Genomic DNA, 19992 nt, shown 5'->3' with positions numbered 1-19992 from the left:
TCTTTACAAGAATCTTTACGAGGCACTGCAAAGAGCCCATCATGTGCACCGTATTTTGGCTTTGTTGCCCGCGAGCCAGGAATCTTCACAGAATCGGAACCTTTACTTCGGACATCAGTGTCTCGGTCCTCTGTGCTGTCAGCCAGCGATATTGAACTCGCCAACGCAAAACGCGGCAGCACGCAGTGACCACGTGGATTATTGAACGCGCGTCGTACATTTTGTTCGTAAGACTCTCAACCTCGCTTGCGTTTTGTATACGGAAACGAGGTTGGGGGTGGGGTGGGGCAAATAGCCGTACCTCAGGTGGATTTCAATTGGTTGAGGTCTATCGTTTGCAGGATAGCATGAGCTTACAGAAAATGCACTGAAGTGCTTTGGGACGTCACTAACAGAAGGGACGTGTGTGTGTGTGTGTGTGCGTGTGTGGGTTGAACTTTTTTTGCACCGTACATAGCCAACCGCGCTAATCGGACACCAGCCTTGCATCCAATTTGGAGATGTTTTTGTTGCTGTTTTAATCTGCGCAGACATTAATCTGGCATAAAATCATCTGCACGGAGGCCATGCGATGGCCAAAGGGGATCATTCAACAAGCGCATGCACGCAGTCGATGTACACGATGCCTGCTTAGCACTTGTGAGCTGGGTACTGCGGCACGAAACGACCCCGCAGAAGCTATTCCAACAAGAACGACGGCCCTTTGTCAACCCACTGCCGGAACGAAAGTCCCCCGTGGACGACGCGAGTTGTGGGGGGTTTTCGCCTGGCCGTACTGCACCACGCCGGTCGGTGTGGCTTGCCGAGGGGCGCGGGGGACTCCGGGTGGGCCGGGACCGGTCCAGACGGCGCTTGCCGCCGACGTTATAGTCGGGGGCCCGCGAATCGAACCGGCGGCGTCGGGAGAGCCACCGACCCACCGTAGCAGACGGGAGACGCGGTGCAAGGGTCGCGTTCCTCGCACGGCACGATCGTGCGATCGACGACGAAACGACGCAAGTCAAGTGAGAGCGACGGCGTTGGTCGTTCCGCACACGAGTTGTGAGAGTGTTTAACCAAAAAAATATCACGGCAATTGCAAACGATGTGCATGTAGGCGACTACTGGCGTTACCTGCAAACACTGTTCAGTATTCGTTTAAGTATTGTTAGGACCAACAGTTGCAATAAAATGTAGACTAAAAGGTGGATCGGTAGCGCTATTTACCCTGTGTGGGTCTATGGGTATCACGATGAGTCTATGGGTCTCTGCACGAGTCTATGGGTCTCTTTGCGCGAGTCTATGCGCCTTAGTGAGTCCATGGATCTGTGTCTATGGGTCTGTGAGCGAGTCTACGGGTCTCTGCGTGAACTCGTGTCCATGGTGAGCGATCCCCCAAGGGCACACGGCTGGTATGCACGACTCGCCGCGTCCAGAAGCCAACAGCTGCATTCACAACCAACTTAGATGGAATTAAGAGTTGCTATTCAATTCGAGCGAAGGCGTCCCAGTCCGGTGGAGGGCTTAGCCCACCTGTGAGCAGCGCTTTACGATAAGTGTTCACAGTGGCTAAGTTCTGCACCTGCCCGGGGATTATTACTTCTGCACCTGCTCAGGTGACACATTCCGCATTGTTGGTCACGTTCAAGTCTGTCTCCTTCAACCAGGTGAGAATTCACGAGAGCAGCGATGTCCAAGAGTGACCTGGGTCGCAAAGAACACCTGAAGCAAAAGACAAATAAAGTACATCATGGAAGCCAACAGAAATGAGAGCAGATGGAGTTTGTGTAGTTTTCCTCCCCCCCCCCTCCCTCTCCTCCTGCGTTGAAGCAGCGCAGACCGCCGTGGTTTACTGGCGGTCCCCACAGTGGGAGTGGCATGGCCACAGTCGAACTGCCGTGGCAATCGTCTGTAATTTTCCATTCACGGAGATGTGCGCATCGGCCCGTCGATGTTGTTCCGATGCGGTTGATGGTCATCACGCCAATTTCTTCGAGGAATGCCAAGGCAAAGGGGGAGGGGTGGTGCGGTGGTTTGTGTCTCGGATGAAGTAAACATCAATGGCAGCACTCGATGAAAAATAAGATGACAGATACCCACCGAGACGACAAACATTCATCGACTCTGTCTGCGGTTGGAAGCCGTGATGGACAGGTGGTAAGTGGGAAGGACATGTGGGGATGTCAAAAGCCGCTTCATCACATACTCGAGCCAGCACCTGCCGTGGCACAAGATGCCGTTCACACTCCACGTGGCTTGCGGCACAGCGAGACTTGTCCACACCTCGACGTCCGCTCTCGGTAAGGGCCCACGGAGAGACGCCAACGCGAACAAGGCGTTGGACTTCCCCTCCCCGATGAATTTGCAATTTTTTTTCAAGAGTTAAAATTGCCTTTCGGCAATGTGTAAGAGCTGTTAACGTTGTCACGGGAATTGTTCGACGGAATGTTTGCTGCGATTACTGTACACGAAATAAAACATCTCGCGAAGTGAAACGCGCGAAACGCTTGAACTCCATCGGCATTGCACTTTGTGTCCCAGCTTCTCCTTTGCTCCCGAGTTGAAAACAAAACTCAAAGCAGAACATGCACAAGGATACGGCCGCTCCCCACCCATCATTCAAACCACACAATAAATCTTGCCTCTATTGCATTGCAGGTACATAGCATGAACCAGACTGAATGAAATAACAAAATACGCCTCGTGTTCTGCACGGTATGCTTGCTTACCCAGGAAAGCCTCACCGAGCCTCAAGACTCATTCTGAGGAGGGTGCTGCCAAGTTTTCGCCGTAGTGGGGGGGGGGGGGGGGGACAATGTTGCCGCGTCTAATTCCAATCGAGTAATCTGCGGGTAATTTTTCGATTCCAGTTACATTGTGAGTTTGTTTTTAGCTGTGGGGAGGAGGAAACGCATGCAAAACAGGGGGAGACGAAAGTTTGTTGTCCTTCCCCCGCACCTCCAATTAGCACGGTTGCCTACGTACGGTGCGAAAGAAGTTCCAACGTACACACACATACGTACGCACAGAACAGAAAGGCGCCCGGGTCAGGAATCAAACCCGGGAAATCCACTACGCTGCCGCCCCCGTCGCCAAAATTTCGAAATGAAAAGCGGCGGCGAGGTACTCGCCTCCGAAACTAAACGCATTGCAGACGCACCAGTCGTGGTAGCATTGGTGAAAAATCCACCTAAACCAACAGGAGGAGAGGGTACGTGAAATGAAAGTTAAAAAATGTTTTCCCCATTTACACCCATGTACATTATCGCCATTGAAAGAATAACATCATTATTGCCGCGCAGTGTGCGGAGAAAGAAAAGCAAAACAATAAACCGCCAACTTAGCTCTCGAGACTTACAGGGTTCCTTGGAAGCGTCACATGCTCTGCCATGACGGCGAAAAACATCTTGATTCATCTTTGCTGCTCACAAAGCGTTTATTCAGATTTACTCGTGGCAGCTTCAAGTCCAGCGCTCGCGCACACACGCACGGGGCACTACTCGCTTGGCGTACGCCGCGCGCGCGTTCTCCGAGCCAAACGAGGAGGAAACGGATTGCCAGGGATCATCAATGCACGCTCAAGAGCCGATTTTCTTTGTACGGTGAAGTGTCCAAGTAGGCAGAATAACAGCAGAGGGAAGCGATTCCTCGTGTACTATTCGCCGATGCCAAGGGAAACAACAAAGGCTTCTGCCGTTCAGACGAATAAATTAAACTGCGACCAAAAAAAACCTGGGAGGCCTCGCTCCGCAGTGGTTTCCTTTCGGTTGGCACAGCACGCGAGCGTTTAAACTCAGCACGCACACTCAGCCGCACATCAACACTGGGTGTCATCCCTTAATTTGATTCGACTGCTTGCTATCACCGCTGCCGGCGAATGAGCCTCCCACGAGGAGGGCGAACTCTCCAGGGCGTTTTGGTCTACTTCTCCACTCTCCCCTTCGCCCAGCATTGATTCGAGCAAGCCGGGCTGCTGACGAGACGTTTAAATGTCAAAAAACGCTCAAGAGCGTTGCTCGCATCGAATCGTCGGCCCCGAAATGATTCACTCCCAGGGAGGCCGTTGGGCTGATTGGGGTCGTGAAAGCAGAAACACTTTAATTGTTTTCTTATGTGGAGGGACAGCTGTGTGAAGGAGACGCACCGTCTATGTTGTCTAACGTTTGCTCATGCACAGCTGGTTTCCAAAAGCTGTGCGTGCCGAGCACGTGCGTGTACGTACGTACGTAGAACTTCTTTTGCACCGTACGCAGCCGAACGGTGCGTGCGAGCGGCTGCCAAGAGGCCCACCGTGCAACGTCGGCAAGCCGGGCTCGGACGTGGACAGCCAAATCCGAGAGCGCTCCACGGAAATGCCGCCGGCTCAGCGGCAAGTTTTCAGACGGCGGAAGTTTATTTTTCCCCAGGAAAGCCGACCGAGAGCCATGCGGGGCGACTTGCCTCGGCCTGGCAGACGGCGGCAAAGTGCCGCGCGTTCAAAGTCTCGCGTGCTCAGCGGCAAAAGTTAACTTAAACAATATTCTCTTAAACTTCATTTGGAGCTTTCGCGACTGTAGGAGTTACTCGTTGGTTCTTTCGCTGAAGTCACATAGAAAGTAAAGTAATTAACCAAATTAATTAACCGAAAGAACCAAAGAATATTCTGATTTAAAGATTTCGTGACTGCAGGGATTCATATTGTTGGTTCTTTCGGTAAAGTAACGTAGAAGGGAAATAATAAAATAATATAAATATAAAACAATAAAAATTCTCACGACGTTTCGACTGCAACACAAGCAATCATCATCACGTGTGAAATCCACAGCAAGAAAATTAGAAAAAATATGTTTAAAAATATTTAAATATTGTTTTAAAAATTATTGCTGTGGATTTCACACCTGATGATGATTGCTTGTGTTGCAGTCGAAACGTCGTGAGAATTTTTTCTGTTTTATATTCATATTATTTTATTATTTCCCTTCTACGTGACTTTACCGAAAGAACCAAGAATAAAGAATATTCTCTTAAACGTTTCCTACGATTGTATCTACAGCACGTTATCCAAATGTAGTTCGAGGTGGGGCCGCCGACCCGAGCATCTGTGTGTTACACAAGATCTCCCTCAAGGTCAGTGAGTGCTGTGGCTGGAGTACGTACGTATGTTGAACTTCTGTTGCACCGTACGTAGCCAACGGTGCTAATCGTAGCTGAAGTGCTCAACTTATCCCCGTGCCAGTGGGCGAACACTTCCAATCATCATCGATCATCATCCATCATCCATCATCATCCATCATCATCCGCTTGGTTGGCTGGGCCATCGAACAAAGACGGTGGTCACCACATCGCGCGGCGCTTTCACATGCATTTCTGCCGCTGTCTGGGACGCTCTTTCCTTCCGATGTTAGGAAGTCACCGGAGCTATGATGCACTTTTAAATCGTCCAGATTGAAAACTCATTTTCTTAGAACTGCTTTGTGTGTTTAGTTTGTTGTCCTTCTACCACACCTCCGATTAGCTCGGTTGGCTACGTACGGTGCGAAAAAATTGCAACGTACACACATACGTACCCCACGGAGAGGCTGGATTCAGCCATGGGAGTGTAGAAGCTCCACGCGTAGGGGGAACAGAGATAGCAGAGTGGAGATGGCCAGGAAAAGACGAAGCCAGGGTGGTTCCAACACCGTGGGAGAAGCTACAGATAAAAATTAAAACTTTTGAAGGAACTTGTGTACAAAAATCCCAGGAATTGTCAACGGACAATTTACAATGGACACCACGGGTCTCCACAGCAAACCCCGTGGAGACTCCTTAACACTCACCGCCACAATCACACATTTGCTCTCGGAGGGTTGTCTTTCTCCCATTTTAATTAATCAACGTGAACAATTCTCGTACATTAACCTCATAGAAATCCTCAACCCAGTGTTCATAAATGGACTGGAGATGAACACTATTGCAAGAGGTATCGTCTTCTCCGCGTGGCTGACGCTGACATGGAGCAACGGATCTAAGTCTTTAAACAGATACGCTGACACGGATGTGTTGGACAAGCGTGACAAGCGTAGCACAAGCGTAGCACACGCGTGCCGTGTCTTCCTCACTGGACGTGCCATGTGTTCCCACGCACAAAACCCTGTTATTAGGTTAAGGCGCATCGCCCGGACTGTATTACCACATTTCTTTACATATTCTACCCACAGGACGAGTCCGAAAGCGGTTTTCAATTTACCAATTTCTCGAAAACGACGGCACGTGGTGTTCTTGCACAGGACGCCGAATGAGAAGATGTCACGCAACAAGCTTGTTCGTGAGCGAGCAACAAACATTTCTAGACGAGACGATCAAATATTAAAACATTTCTGGTGATTGCAGCGGTGCACAGGCACCATGACCAAAAAGCCCGACTCATTTGCCAACAACACCGTGGGACTTCAAAAAGATAACATGAATGTATAATGGGTGACGTTTCGGGCAATGTCCCTTCGCCATGGCACCCACACACACACACATGGCATGAAGGAAGAGCCTTTGCTCAAACCGTCGCCTAGAATTTTCAGAATATTTACTTGCAGGAGGAATCCGATGAGCTATTAAGCTCTTTGTTTACAAGATGTCCAGTTGGGGCACGGGGTAAGAACCTTACAACAAACAATACCAAAACATTATAGGCGTGCAAAGTACAAGACAAACACCTCGCCCAAACACAAACAAATAAACCGAAACCATCTCCATCCAGACAAAGCCCACTGAGGCATTAAGTTGTTTTTCAAAAACGACCTGGCCACAAATGATAGCTCGATAAATTGGCTGGTCATTTGGACATTCATCACAGAAAAATTCTCTCAATAGTCTAAACGCGTGTTTCTATCGGCCACACAGTGTTATTGGCGAATGTGCTGTTGCCATTTCTCCGCTGGGATAAAAAACGAACCCACCCCTCAAGGATACCCACGGCGTTCGGGGTGTTGCATTCAGCTGGACAACATTTGGCCACGTAAAACGTTTCTACGCTTAAAAAATAAAAAAACTAAACACATTTTCTGCCCTGCCAACCGACACCGGCAGAGAAACACGATGAGCATTTAGAATTAAAAGCACTTGCGGAAATGAAAAAATAACATGCGTTTTTTTAAAGGGGGAGGGGGAAAAAAACTCCACGAGTAATAAATATTGTGCAGACAACAATAATCGCCGGTGCTCGCAGCAGCGTTGAGAGCCCCGAGCTCCGAGTTGCCAAGCGCATTCCCCGCGGAGCGAGCGAGGCTGCTCGTCTGCAAAGTCTGAGTGCTAAACGCAGCCGCCGCCGCCGCCACCGCCGCATAATGGAAACCATTCGACCGGCTTTCGTGCAGTCTACCGTGCCGTTGCAACGAAAACGGGGGTTTTATTTTCCTGTTTTTGCTGGAGAACCGCTGGATACTTTCCACGCCGAGAGCTGCGCGCCTTGCGACAGGAAGGAACAGCGTGGGATCTTGCCAGAATGTTAAATAACGCGAGAAAATAAAAGTGAAAAGCAAACAGTTCCCGCTCGCTCGCGCGTGCACGCACACGTACTCGGGGGGGGGGGGGGGGGCCTGGCCAACGAACACCCAAGGGGGCCCTTCTCATGGTGCGTACACAAAACTGAAATCCAAGGATTTATGCGGCCAATGTTGGGACTTTGATGATTGGCAACCGATATTTCCGAGGACGTTAAGAGTCAAGAGTCAAAGTGATTTCCTGCTCAAACGACTATTGGAACAGTGCTCATTTCCAACATCCCTCCGTTGGTTGATAAAATAGGTACCACTTTGTGGATTGTCTCCAGTGGTTGGAGAGACTCACCAACACCATAGGGATGCATATATTCTACCTCTGGCTCCGCAGGGCTGTGAACGGGATATGAACACCAACGCCGAGACGCTCACTTGAGCAGGAAACTTTGAATTTGACATCTCCTGTTTACAGCTGTGAACGAGCGCTTGCAAATCCCGCACACCTACGGCGGCAAGTCTCTCCAAACGCCGTGAGACTTCCCGCAAAAAGCCCTTCTCGTTTTTATCAACCCCGTAGGGAGTTAACCCTCCGACCAGGATCATTTGAACTCGCTCACCTGTTCCCATTCCGACTTTTCGCGCCCCCCCCCCCCCCTAACCGTCGAGCCGCCGAGCCGGTTGGTCACCTATATTTACGGACACATCAAACCGATGTCGATCAGGCCTCCGGTTGCACTGTGCTGCTTATTTGTGATTTATAACCCACACATTGTGGGTTAAACATCACAACCCCACCCCAACACCCACTGGTGTTGTTTGTTTTGTATTTGTGCACCGCGGATCTGTCGGAGAGCATCCCTCAGGTCTATCTAAAGGGCGTGACATCACCTTCATTATTAATATTTTTTAAACCCCACTTTCCAAGAACACTTTTATACTCATCAGCGGGCGGCTTGACACTCGGCTTTCATGTCGTCCCACCCAGGGATCGAACAGCTCACCGGGCAAGCGGCGATGACATTAAAGCCCCCCCCCCCCACGGGTGGATTAAATAGGCGGTAGCTTTACCCGCACAGGAAAGGCACTCTGATGGTGTCACGCACACATCTCGGGAACTGTTGATTTTATTTCAGCAGGTGTAAGAACTCAAGAGACTAACGAAAGAGTCCCATCTGACAAGAGTGACCTGGGGTCACCGAAATTACTAAACAAATAAATGGAAGGGGGGGGAAACCGACCACGCCTTCACACACGAGAGATCAAAAGCAATGCGCAAACACAAACGAACGTGAAATCGAAGTTAAATATTAAATTGTGGTTATGTTTGGCGGGGCTTACACTCAAAACAAACTCACACATTTTCCATGATTAAAGAAAGGAGAAAATGTAAGAATGTAAACTATTACTTTTCAATGATCGGCTTATGACAGCCTATTCGTGTCGATATTTTCAGGCTGTTATTCCTGTTTTAGATGTATCTGCAGGAGCTTGGCTGTAAGTCATTGTGGTCTAAATAATAATATTAATAAAAAATATGAAATGTCATCTACTGTTCTCTCAGCATTATATAAGTACAGTGCCGAGATTAATTAATTAACATCGCATATACAGCACTTTCTGGATAACGAGGGCCAATTTAAATCAAGACATCCTAATTAACCTTCAAGAAATATGAACATTATCTTGTAGTGAAACTGCGTTGGCAGTGATGCACAAAAAACAAAGCAATCAATACATTCGTCAATAACACTGTGGCCTTCATAATAAAAAACGTTGACTGGACGACGTTTTGGGCGATGGCCCTTCTTCACAGTACATGGAGGGGCCTGAGGGGTAGAGAGAGAATGAGGCCGGAGAGGCAGTGTCTAGGTCAGGGGTAAAAAAAAACCCTCAATATTTCAAGAGCCGCGCGATGCATGTGGCGAACGAGACGACGGTGGTGGTCCTCAATAAATAACGGCCACGAAGCAGTTCCTTAAAGCGCCGCATGCGACTTCGTAGCCGCAGGTTGGCGACCCCTGGTCTGGGTGGTGTCCACCCTCTGGTTTACGTGCCGCTTCTACTTTTTGACAATCAGATTTCACTTCATTGAGTGCTCACATTATTCAACAAATAAGCACAAATATAGATAACAAAACATCCTTCGCGAGAACGAGTATGGCAACTTTTGAAGCGCAGTGTTCGAGCATTGCGCGGAATTCCTGCCGCGCAAGGGACCGCCGGGAGCTGGCTCCCACAAGGCCGTCTTGCAGCGCGCGCGACCACGTAAAGCCGATGATGCGATTACCTGCGCGGGCCCCCTGCCAGATCGAAGCGGCACCACTTTGGGTCGGCCGTCGACCGAGGCCACAAGGGCATCAGGCGGGGGGGGGGGGGGGGCCCGATAGCACCCGCGCCTTATGCCACGTGAAATTAAACACCCACTCACTGCTAACTGCGCAATAAATTCGCAGTAACGCCCGTTGCACAAATTGGGGGGGGGAATTAAACGCGTGGGGCAGCATATATCACCGGGCGATGTCAACGGGCCGGGCCAATGTGCCGGGTCGCTCTTCGTTGAGGGGGAGGGGGGTTCAAAAAACTCGGTTTATATAACGGCTACTCCCCGTCGACCAGAGCGTGGCCTTTCCTGCATAAACAACGCGGGCCTGGATTATTCAACTCCTCGAGCCGACGAGTAAATTATCCGACGGTGCCAAGGCTGTGATTAAGAGGGTCGGTTTAAAGATCTCGATGGTAGCAAGAAAACCACCTCCCCACCACGGAGATAAGATCGTCAATCTGGAAGTACTTGTGCGGTCTAACTTAATTGTGTGCAACACCACCACGGGCCACCAATTAAACTTACCACAAATATGCTCCTAAAACAAATGTTGCAAACAGTTCCTGTTGGCGCGGTTTCTTGTTTTGAAAGCACACAAAAACAAACGTCTAATCTGGGGCGCGGGATAAGCATGAAAATGCAGGCACGTCATTTTACATTCAGCTTTCATAATAAGGCGATAATTGCGATGCGTGTAGCCGGAGCATGGCCTTGCCCGTCCCTCGTTCTTCACGAATCCCCGGGCAGAAGTAACCCCAAAGCTACTTTGGTCCAGAGGGCTGAAAAACGCATCGACACTCTTTTGGCCCCGACTACATCTGCTAAATTTAACCAGTGCGAGAATGCAGCCCTTTCGGTTGACGTCTTGCACCCAATTTGCACACTAGTGTTTCCTCTTCACAATGATGAAAGTTCAAGTCTCATCACGGTAAAGTGTGGACGATGGCGATGCTTTAGAATCGTATGATAGCGTTTGAGAAAGCCCGCCCAAGTGACCAGCACGTCTGAACGTTGCCACTCATCGATTATAACCTGCACCATCAGCGGCCTCTGCGTATGGAAACCATCCTCGTCGTTGCTCGTGTGAGCTGGATGCCAACCTGGAACAACAGTTGGCGCTTTCCCCGACCCCGCCCCGTTCGTTTCTGAGCGGACTAATCCTATCATTGTGAACACTGCTTCGTCTTCCGTCCACGGGGGAAAAGTTTTCAAACCGTGGGCTGTTGTAGAAATGCCAGTGCCTCCAAACTTATATTTTTATGTCCCCCCCCCACCCCTCACGTTAACTTGCAAGTGAGTGTAATCAACTTCACATCATTAGCCTGGCTCCCACAGCTAAGGGTTTTCCCCCAGCAGGTTGCCTCCACCTCAGAAAACACTCTTTTCTTTGTTCGACTTTGGGTAAAAAAAAAAAACTTCGTAAAAGCTCAACGGCAATTTGTTGCCTGCGCCCAGATTAAAATAATTAAAATAATTAATGGCCGTTATTAAAAAGTATGGAGAGGAGTAACAATTGGCGCTAGCTCGCCAGGATACAGTGTTCCAAGAAGCAGCAATACAACGGGAGCTGCTTTTTGGATCGAGAGGGGGGGGGGGGGGGAATGTTCTCTAAAATTACCTGCAAACACTCAGCCATGAAAACATAGCCCCAAGCCAGGGTTACACAGGCAAGCCGCCTCCGTGCTGTGATTGTGTACCCAGCCATTCGCAAGCCTGCACACACCGCCGCGGAAGCCCTCTCGTCCTTGCAAATAGTCTGAAAAAACATTGCAAGAGAGAACTTCAAGCCGGCTGGAAAAATGCTGCAATAATTGCAACAAGTCTTGCGTACCTCCTGGAGTATTTGTAGCACAGATGATTTGCCGCGGAGGTGGTTTGTTTAATTGGAGATTAAGTGGAGGAGATGCTCGTGTACATTTCTGAATATGAACATAAACACCAACACTAATGTACAGAATTAGAATATTTATCGTGGAGGAATCCAATGATCTATAAAACTCTTTATCACAGATGTCCAGTCGGGGCGGGTAAGAACGTCACAACAACAAACAGTACAAAAACATGATAGTAGTGCCAAGTACAAAGGTAAACAAATCACCCAAACACAAATTTCACTAAACCATCTCCATCCTACCAGGCAAAGCCCACCGAGGTATGAACGGATTTTTCAGAAGCAAACTGGCCACAAATGATAGCTCAACAAAGTGGCCCATCATTGGGACATTTACAGCACCAAAATAATCTAAATACAATTTATTTTTCTAAATGTGGCGGGAAAAACCGGAGGACCTAGAGAAAAAAAATCCATGCGACCATGGGGAGAGAGAGAGAGACACGCAAACCCATAGGCACATTCTTGACCATCATTCTTTCAAGATTATTGTCAACTGAGATGATGTGAATGTTGGACACGGGTAGGAAAACATTCCGCGCACGAAAGTTGTTTGATTGTCAGCTATTTTCTATTGTCGTTCAAGAACAAAACTAATTTGGAGTTGGATGGCACTGTGCGGGTAGTCAACATCACTGTGCGGAGGTAGCCACGTGCAGGATAATGAGTACCTGTGGAAAGGTAGCAAAGTAAGCAGATTTATTACTCGAGTGTCGCCCTGTGCTTGGGTTTCTCTGGGTGTTCCGGTTTCCACCCTCAAGGCAAAAAGACATGCACGCATGCACACACACGACGAGACGTTGGTGAAAAACATGCCGAGCGGGACGGTCCAAAAAATATTATTAATGAAATTTCAGCGAGGCTTTTCTGATATAAATACACCCCACTATTAAGCAACATCCGTGTAAATAAATAAAGCTGATATACATGTTCCTAATAGGCTTAGCAGCTTACATTTCCCCTTGCTATAGTTAGTGCAAGATCGGAAGGTCCTGGGCATGTCGGGTTAATTATTACAACCATTACACGGAGCTACAAAAAGGCAGATGCAGCCCACCGCCTTGGCCTCTGCACGCCACAAACTCCCCCGAGGGAAAAACACGTCGACGACGATGGTGAACGAAAGAAAAAAAACCACACAAACCCGCCCCAACAACGCATTAATAAAAAAAATATTGCTTAACTGCAATTTTACAAACCGGGAGAACCCAACCACATGCCACCTGCGAATAAACACGCAGGGGACACGGACGGCGGCGTCGGCGGTGGCGGCGGTGCGGGGCGGATAAGAGGCGAGGTGGCGGCGCTTGAGGGGGGGGGAGAGGCGATGAGGGGGCAGAGGGCGCGCGTTGGGGGGTTGGAGGGGGGGCCCGACTTGACAGCTCTGCCGTTATTAAATTGCCCGCGCCGACCACCGAACAATTTCCACCGAAACTTAATCCGTCCGTGCCGAAGCCTTTGTGAAAATAAGCCCTTGTTCACTTATGGCGACTGTTCTTTTGCAAAGCTCCTAAATGAAAATGGCAAAGGGAGGTTTTTCATTTTTACAGACGATCATTTAATGCAGCAGCAGCAGCACTCGAGTATGAACTATATGTATTAACAACTTGAGACGACTATAACTCTGTCTATGCTCCCAAGTGGCTGCATCTTGTTCCAGGCTGCCCTCCCTCCCTCTGTCACCCAAGACACTGTCAAGTCCCTGCTTGTTATCCTTCCATTACATCTTTGCTCTTCCTCTGCTTCCTCTAATCTCCACTTTAAACCTCTGCGTATGATGTCGCCCCCCCCCTCCACCACACCTCACTCCACACGGCCGCACTGCCTCTGTCTTGCTAACCCAGCATTGTCGGCGATAATCGGTGACCCCCCCCCCTCCACCACACCTCACCGCGCTCCACACGACCGCACTGCCTCTGTCTCGCTAACCCAGCATTGTCGGCGATAATCGGTGACCCCCCCCCCCCCCCGGGTCGTCTCCTGACGCGGTCACTTCTCTTGTCGTCTCTCGGCATCACTCCGGCGATCCATTGCAGCCTGAGAATTTCTACTTTTTCACGCGCTGTCTGTCTCTCCCCCCCCCACTTCTTGACATCGTCCAGCTCTCTGCTCCCCATAACGTACCATCACTGGTCTGATGCGGTTGTGTGCGCATCTTTGCCTTGGTTTGCGGCTTCGAATTGGCATACTTTAATTCATGAAGGCCACACCTTAAAATTCCTCTGTTGAACGGCAGCTGAGTGAAAACCGCTGAAAGCATTTGAATTGCGATTTTTTTTTCTCATTGGAAAAACTCAATGAGTAAGATGCTCCACTGAATGTACAATAACATGCCAAGTGACTCACGGTCGATTTTGTCTAACATTGTCCATGCATAGTAGGCTCTGCGGACTGCTTTGTGTTTGTTGCATTACTTCTAACAAAGGTACTGGCACTTGAACAAATTTCCAATATTATTATTTCTCTGAGTCATCCGCGAGCACCGCCCTTGTGGTACGCAGCACAACGAGGCCTGGACGAGCTGGGTTTTATTTGGAGCCACGCGATGAATCAACCCCCCCCTGGTCCCCCCACCATCGCCTGCCTAATCGGAATCGCGGCATTAAAAAATAAAAGCGCGAATGTGCCCGCGTGAGACCACAAGGAGCCACACCCTACGCCGGGAGCACATGCCACGGTCCTTCCCCCGGCCCCGGTATTATTGCTGTGAGTCACTTTGCCACGTGATCGCGCCCCTGCTCGCAACGCCCGATTATATAGACGGGTGAGTCACGGGGACCGGAATGCAGCGGGGGTGGGGGGGGGATGGACAAGCCCGGCCATTCATTCCATCAACTTGCTGGAGGCGACCGTGGACTTGCCGGTGGCTGGGGCGCGTCAGGGAAGGGAAAGCCTCGGTACGGATTACCCGCCGAGGAGGAGCCCGGCGGTGACTCACTGCGAGGCGCACGGGTCCGGGTTGCCTGCACGGGTCCGGGTGTGCCTGGACGGGCCCCTTTCACGTCCGGTGAGAAGAGGCAGCAACGCGCCTCCTCGATCGGCTTCCCGACAACCATTTTGTAGAGGTTGCTCCGTTGCTTCGAAAGCCGCGTTGTGGTTACCAGGACTGCCCCTACTCAGCCACGGATTTTAATTAATGTTCCCATTCACAAACGCTGCGTTTCTTTCCGCTAAACAGGCGGCATCATAGTTTTTATTACAATGAAACTATTAACATCAGTCGTTTTTTTTATTCCACTCATGTTACAGTATTACTTCATGCAACATTCTTAACTTTCATGGCATTGCTTTAAACAAGGTCGACTCGCTTGGAAAAACAAACTTGGCATCTTTGCATTTTGAAAATAAATATATAATGTCTGTTAACCATTCAACAATAATTGCACTTCATCGCACAGTGTATACAAAGATACACATTACATCTGTCGTTGACTTTCTGCCAAAATATATTTGTTTAAAGGGGGAGAGGACCGAATTGGCTTTTCTGGGTGGTCAGTACCACGCCCAGTCACCTGTTTCCCCAGCTGCTGATGTGTGATACACACCGCAGAAAGTACATGTTCAAGGCCGAGTCGACCTAGGGGAGGCCCAGGAGTGGTCTGGATATTTGTCTCCGATGTTGGCTCGGGCAGCCAGGTTCGCAGTGCAGTGTGCCATCCCGCACCCCCCATAGGAGCGCACACATGTATCACACATGTATCACACATGTATCACACATGACAACTTAATTTGCAATTTACAACATTCCACCCACCAAAGATCAAACGTAGGGGATGCATTTACATTTTTTTAAATTACACTGCACCAAAATAATTTGGAAGATGGACATCGGACGTTGGCACGCAGATTGTACAAATTATAACGACTTATTTACCCCAAGACTAATTTTTCAGGAGGGTCCTATGTTGGGATGTTTTTCCAACACCGTGTTTATTGTATGCTTTAAGCTACAGAAAAATAAACTATAGGACCCTGGAGGAAACACATGCTGAACAGGGGAAGATCATACAAACCTCCACACACAAACTCCACGCGAAAAGGTTCCCGGGCCAGGAATCAAACTCAGGTCGATCTTGCTGTGAGGCGCAAGTGATACACCACCGTAAGAGCTTATCACAAGAATCCACAAGTCGGTGACGGGAAGTCAAGCAGACGTACTGTGCTTGAGAGAGGAGGGGCCCCCCCAGGGCTATCGGGGGGCACCAAGACCCTCGTCGCCTCGCCACCCGCTCAGGACCCGTCTCACGGTGGCGGCCCGGACGCTGGCGGGCTCCCCCGGTTGCGTGCGGGCACGCTCCACCCAGGCTGCGGCAGCTGCCAGCGTGTCCGCCAGCTCGCACGGGCAGCGCATCTGGAGGGGCGTCGACACGGCCCATGATGTAACGCGACTCCATCACAGTTACGCAAGCGAGGGCAACTTCAAATCGTTGGTCAAAGCGGTGGGGATTCCACATTCCTACAGCAGGGGCGAGTTTCTCTGCAGAGCAATCGCTGTTTTATTATTCATAAAGTGGTACTTGTTTTAACGACCCCTAACGGATGATGGGCTGAGTCAACAGTCCCTCCAACAAATATTTCAACTCGCAACCTTCCGATTGCTAAAGCCGAGCCGTGTTGCCGCGTGTAATCCCAATCGAGGAGTTTGCAGGTCGTAATTCAGCATTCGGATGTTTTGGCCAATGACATTGTACGTTCTCTATTAGCAATGGGAGGAAACCAGAGCACCCGGAGGAAGCCCACGGTGAGCAGGGGCGAGAGCAGTCAAACTCCCACGTCGAACCCAAGGCGCGGCGGGTCTTGCCACAGTGCCAACGTGCCGCCCATATTAATATCCTGCTGTCATTAAAAAAAGGCTGCGCATGGTAAACCCCTAATTTAGCTGGAAATTTCCCTTTGTTGAGCACAACCGTGCAAATCCTTAACACAACAAACATACGAGTTGGAACCTTAATAGGGTAAATAAGGTATTAAGATATCATGTCATTTAATAGGGCTCGAATTACACCAGAAACCAGACACGCAGTTGTTCAGCTGTGAAATCTTCGGGGCTGGCTCACAGAACGTTTTGTACTCGTACACCATTTTCACTCTTCAAAGCCGTTACCTAATTATTGCTTTTTTACTTTCTGTAAATGATAAGCAAATGCAGGAGGAGGGGAATGGTGGCGCAATGGTTAGCACACTGTGCTCCGCATCTTCTCATTTGACTTCAATTCCCGGCCGTGGATAATATCAGTGGCGATTGATATCAGAAGCTGGTCTTGGTGCGCCCCCCCCGCCGCACCCGATACGAACCCACCGGTAAAGGTGTGGTGAAGTGCGGGAACACAACCCCAATGGCAGGCGCAGCACGGGGAACCGCTCGATTCAGCAGCGGATTAACGAAGTAGCCCGGATCGTTCAACTCGTGAAGATGCACGCAGCGAGCAGTGCGTGGCGAAAGCGCGACAGAAGAAACGCTCAGCGCCCCACGCGACCCGGAAACCCACACTTGGAATTAAACAACTTATTACAGGACGGTACTTTATTTTCCCAAAAGCACGAGTGTGTAAAGCATCGATATGTTTTTTTTTTATTCTATGCCAAGTACATAAATAACAGTGCTTGGAATGTTTTGGAGCACCATAGTTTTCAAATCCTTGATCACGAGTCAAAGGCTCAGCCCTGCAATTGCTTGCTCACTCCACCGCTGGTGTGTTTTGGCCTACTCTTTCGCATCGCCCATACATCCTGGAAGAGGTGGGAGTATCGACACGTCACCTTTTGCGCTACCTCTTGTTTACACACTGCCATATACAAAATTTCTACTTTTGTTTTCACTAAACGCAAACTGCAGTTGAAAAAACATTCTGAACATCACCGAAACTCTTCCCGCGACATTCAGGTCGATCCAAACAAAAGCTTCTGGACACCATTAAAGATGGTGCATCTCCGATGAAAGCTAACACTCAGAAATGTGAGATTTCAGCAAAAAATCTCACTTGGAATGTGAGGCACTGGCAGCAACATAAGGCTCTGTGGCCAATGCAGTCAGCTCCAATTCCTTCCATTCATTGGGTACCTCCTGCAGTCCAAACTCACTTGGTAGGAACCCATCAGTTTGTGTGAAGGGACATGATAGCAAACTGTCAAAAAAAACCCCTATTTTCTTTTACGAGCAGTGAGTTGTTACGTCAGCTGGGACACACACACACACGCGCGGTTCTTACTTGCTTCAAAACCTCTTCCGAAATCCCTTGGCCACTTTCCGCGAAGATGAGAAAATATACGGCGAGTTGATTGGCGACGTCTGTCACACGGGTGTGAACAGACGACAGGATGGCCGTGACGTCACTGGGATGCAGCCCGTCCACATCAAGAAGGTCCCGAAGACAAACGCACGTCCCCTTCAGAGACGCCTGTCAAAAAGAGCACGCGGGCGTACGGCAATACGCTTTGAATTAATACATTCTGTTACGGGGGGGGCGGGAGAGAATGGAAATATCACATTACAGGGCTTGAAGGGAATATTGCACAAGGGCTCCGACATTTCACATCACTGTTCATTTAGGTCGGCCTTTATTAGCCGGAAACTATCTGTGCTAGGCAGCCTTCGGCACATGATACAATAACACAAGTAGTAAGGAAATCATTGACCTGATATTCAGCCAAAATGCAATTACATAAATGTTATCTAAATAAATAACAGACGTTTAAAAAAAAAAACTTTTCTGGACTGGACTTCAATAATATTTTGTGCGCAGTTCCAGCTGTTTCCCACAGTAACTGAACACAGGCCTGTAACGTGATATACTCCAAGGGAAAAAAAAAACCTTGAGGCCAAAGACTGCTTAGCACGTTTGCATTCAAAAGGACACTGAATCTACCCAGGGGGCCTGTTTTAAAAGTACACGGGCGCGTTTCTGATTTCTCGAAACAGACGCCGATAGGTAGCACACATCCATAGCCGCGTTTTCCCCAAGCCAAGAGGCCGAATTTAAACTCTTTTTCAGATGCACGCTGTAATCTTTATTTGAAATAAACACGTTGAGACAAACGAAAGATCACTGCTTCTTTGGCAAAGGCGGAGACGTGGGTGATGCATCGAGACTTCAGTTGGCCTTGGGAACACAAACGCAAAACTTCTGCGTGGGCCAGAGCACTGGGAAAGGCTGCCCTCCCAGGCCTGCAGTCTACATTTCTTGAAGGCAGGTTAGCAGCTGCGGCCGGTGATAATGTGATACATCCGCTGAAAGCACAACACACGGCTGGAGGATTCCGTTAGCACCAGCTGCTGCGTGCAAAGTGTATGACTGCCCGAAGCTAGTCTCTTCTTTCCATTTAAATAAACAGCTTAATTATTTATGACAAGTGTGTTCCATGAATTTTTTTTCTTTCTTCTAACGAGTGTCAAATTCTGTCTAAATAAAATCCGAGAAAAAAAAAATACAACTCCTTCCGTCGGCGATGGCTCCCGCTGAACACATCCTCGCGGCGTCACGGCCATTTCAAAGTAGATGCTCGTGGCGACCTCTCGCTCGGCGGCGACCCACGCGGCGTCAATGCTGCTCCATAACCACAACAAGCCTCGCCCGGTGGAACCGCCTCCCGTCGCGGTGACGTGGCCCAGCGGCGACGCCGCGCTCGCCGCTCGTTGCAGACCTTTACGGTTCTAGTCACAGCAGCCGCCACCATTCTGACTGCGGGCGTAGCAACTGCGGCGACGTGCGCCGTCCGCTCCACGGCGGACACGTTCAAGATGCCCTGACGTCATTTGGCAAGAGTGGGCCAATGTGTGCCAGCGACTGGGGGGTAAGCAGCTTGGAGGTTGTGATGAGTGAGACACGTGTGCAAGGTGGAGGAGAGCAGGTTACCGAGTGGCACCTGACGGTCTGTGACCATGTGACCAACGGGAAGAGACACCGAAAGCCAGACGGTGGTGGTGGTGATGATGGCGATGAGACTGCAACAGTGGTCCTTGCAAATTGAGTGTCGAATGTGCTACATTCTTAAAACACAGCCGAATACTCATTTGAGACTCATACATAGCAATCATCGCCCTCTACTGGCAAACTTACACCCCAGGTCACTCTTGCAAATGAGACTCATCGTGGTCGATTGAGTTCTCACCTGGTTAAACAAAATATAAGCTAATATCTTCTGCGCCCTTTGGCTAAACATTTCCCCCCATTGAGAGCGATCATTTAAACATAAATTTTTCATTTCTTGAGCCATAGAGAGAACACACCATCTGCTATATACGGTCACAACTACACTTTCCAATGTTTGCCAGTAAAGCTTCTTAGCCGCAATGGAGCCACTTAACAAATCACCGACGGCTACACGGCTGGAAACGTGTCAACCGC

This window comes from Lethenteron reissneri, chromosome 64 (genome assembly GCF_015708825.2).
Source record: "Lethenteron reissneri isolate LAM-NWPU_2019-01 chromosome 64, ASM1570882v1, whole genome shotgun sequence".
NCBI classification, from domain to species: Eukaryota; Metazoa; Chordata; class Hyperoartia; order Petromyzontiformes; family Petromyzontidae; genus Lethenteron; species Lethenteron reissneri.
Note: the sequence above shows the minus strand (reverse complement) of the source record.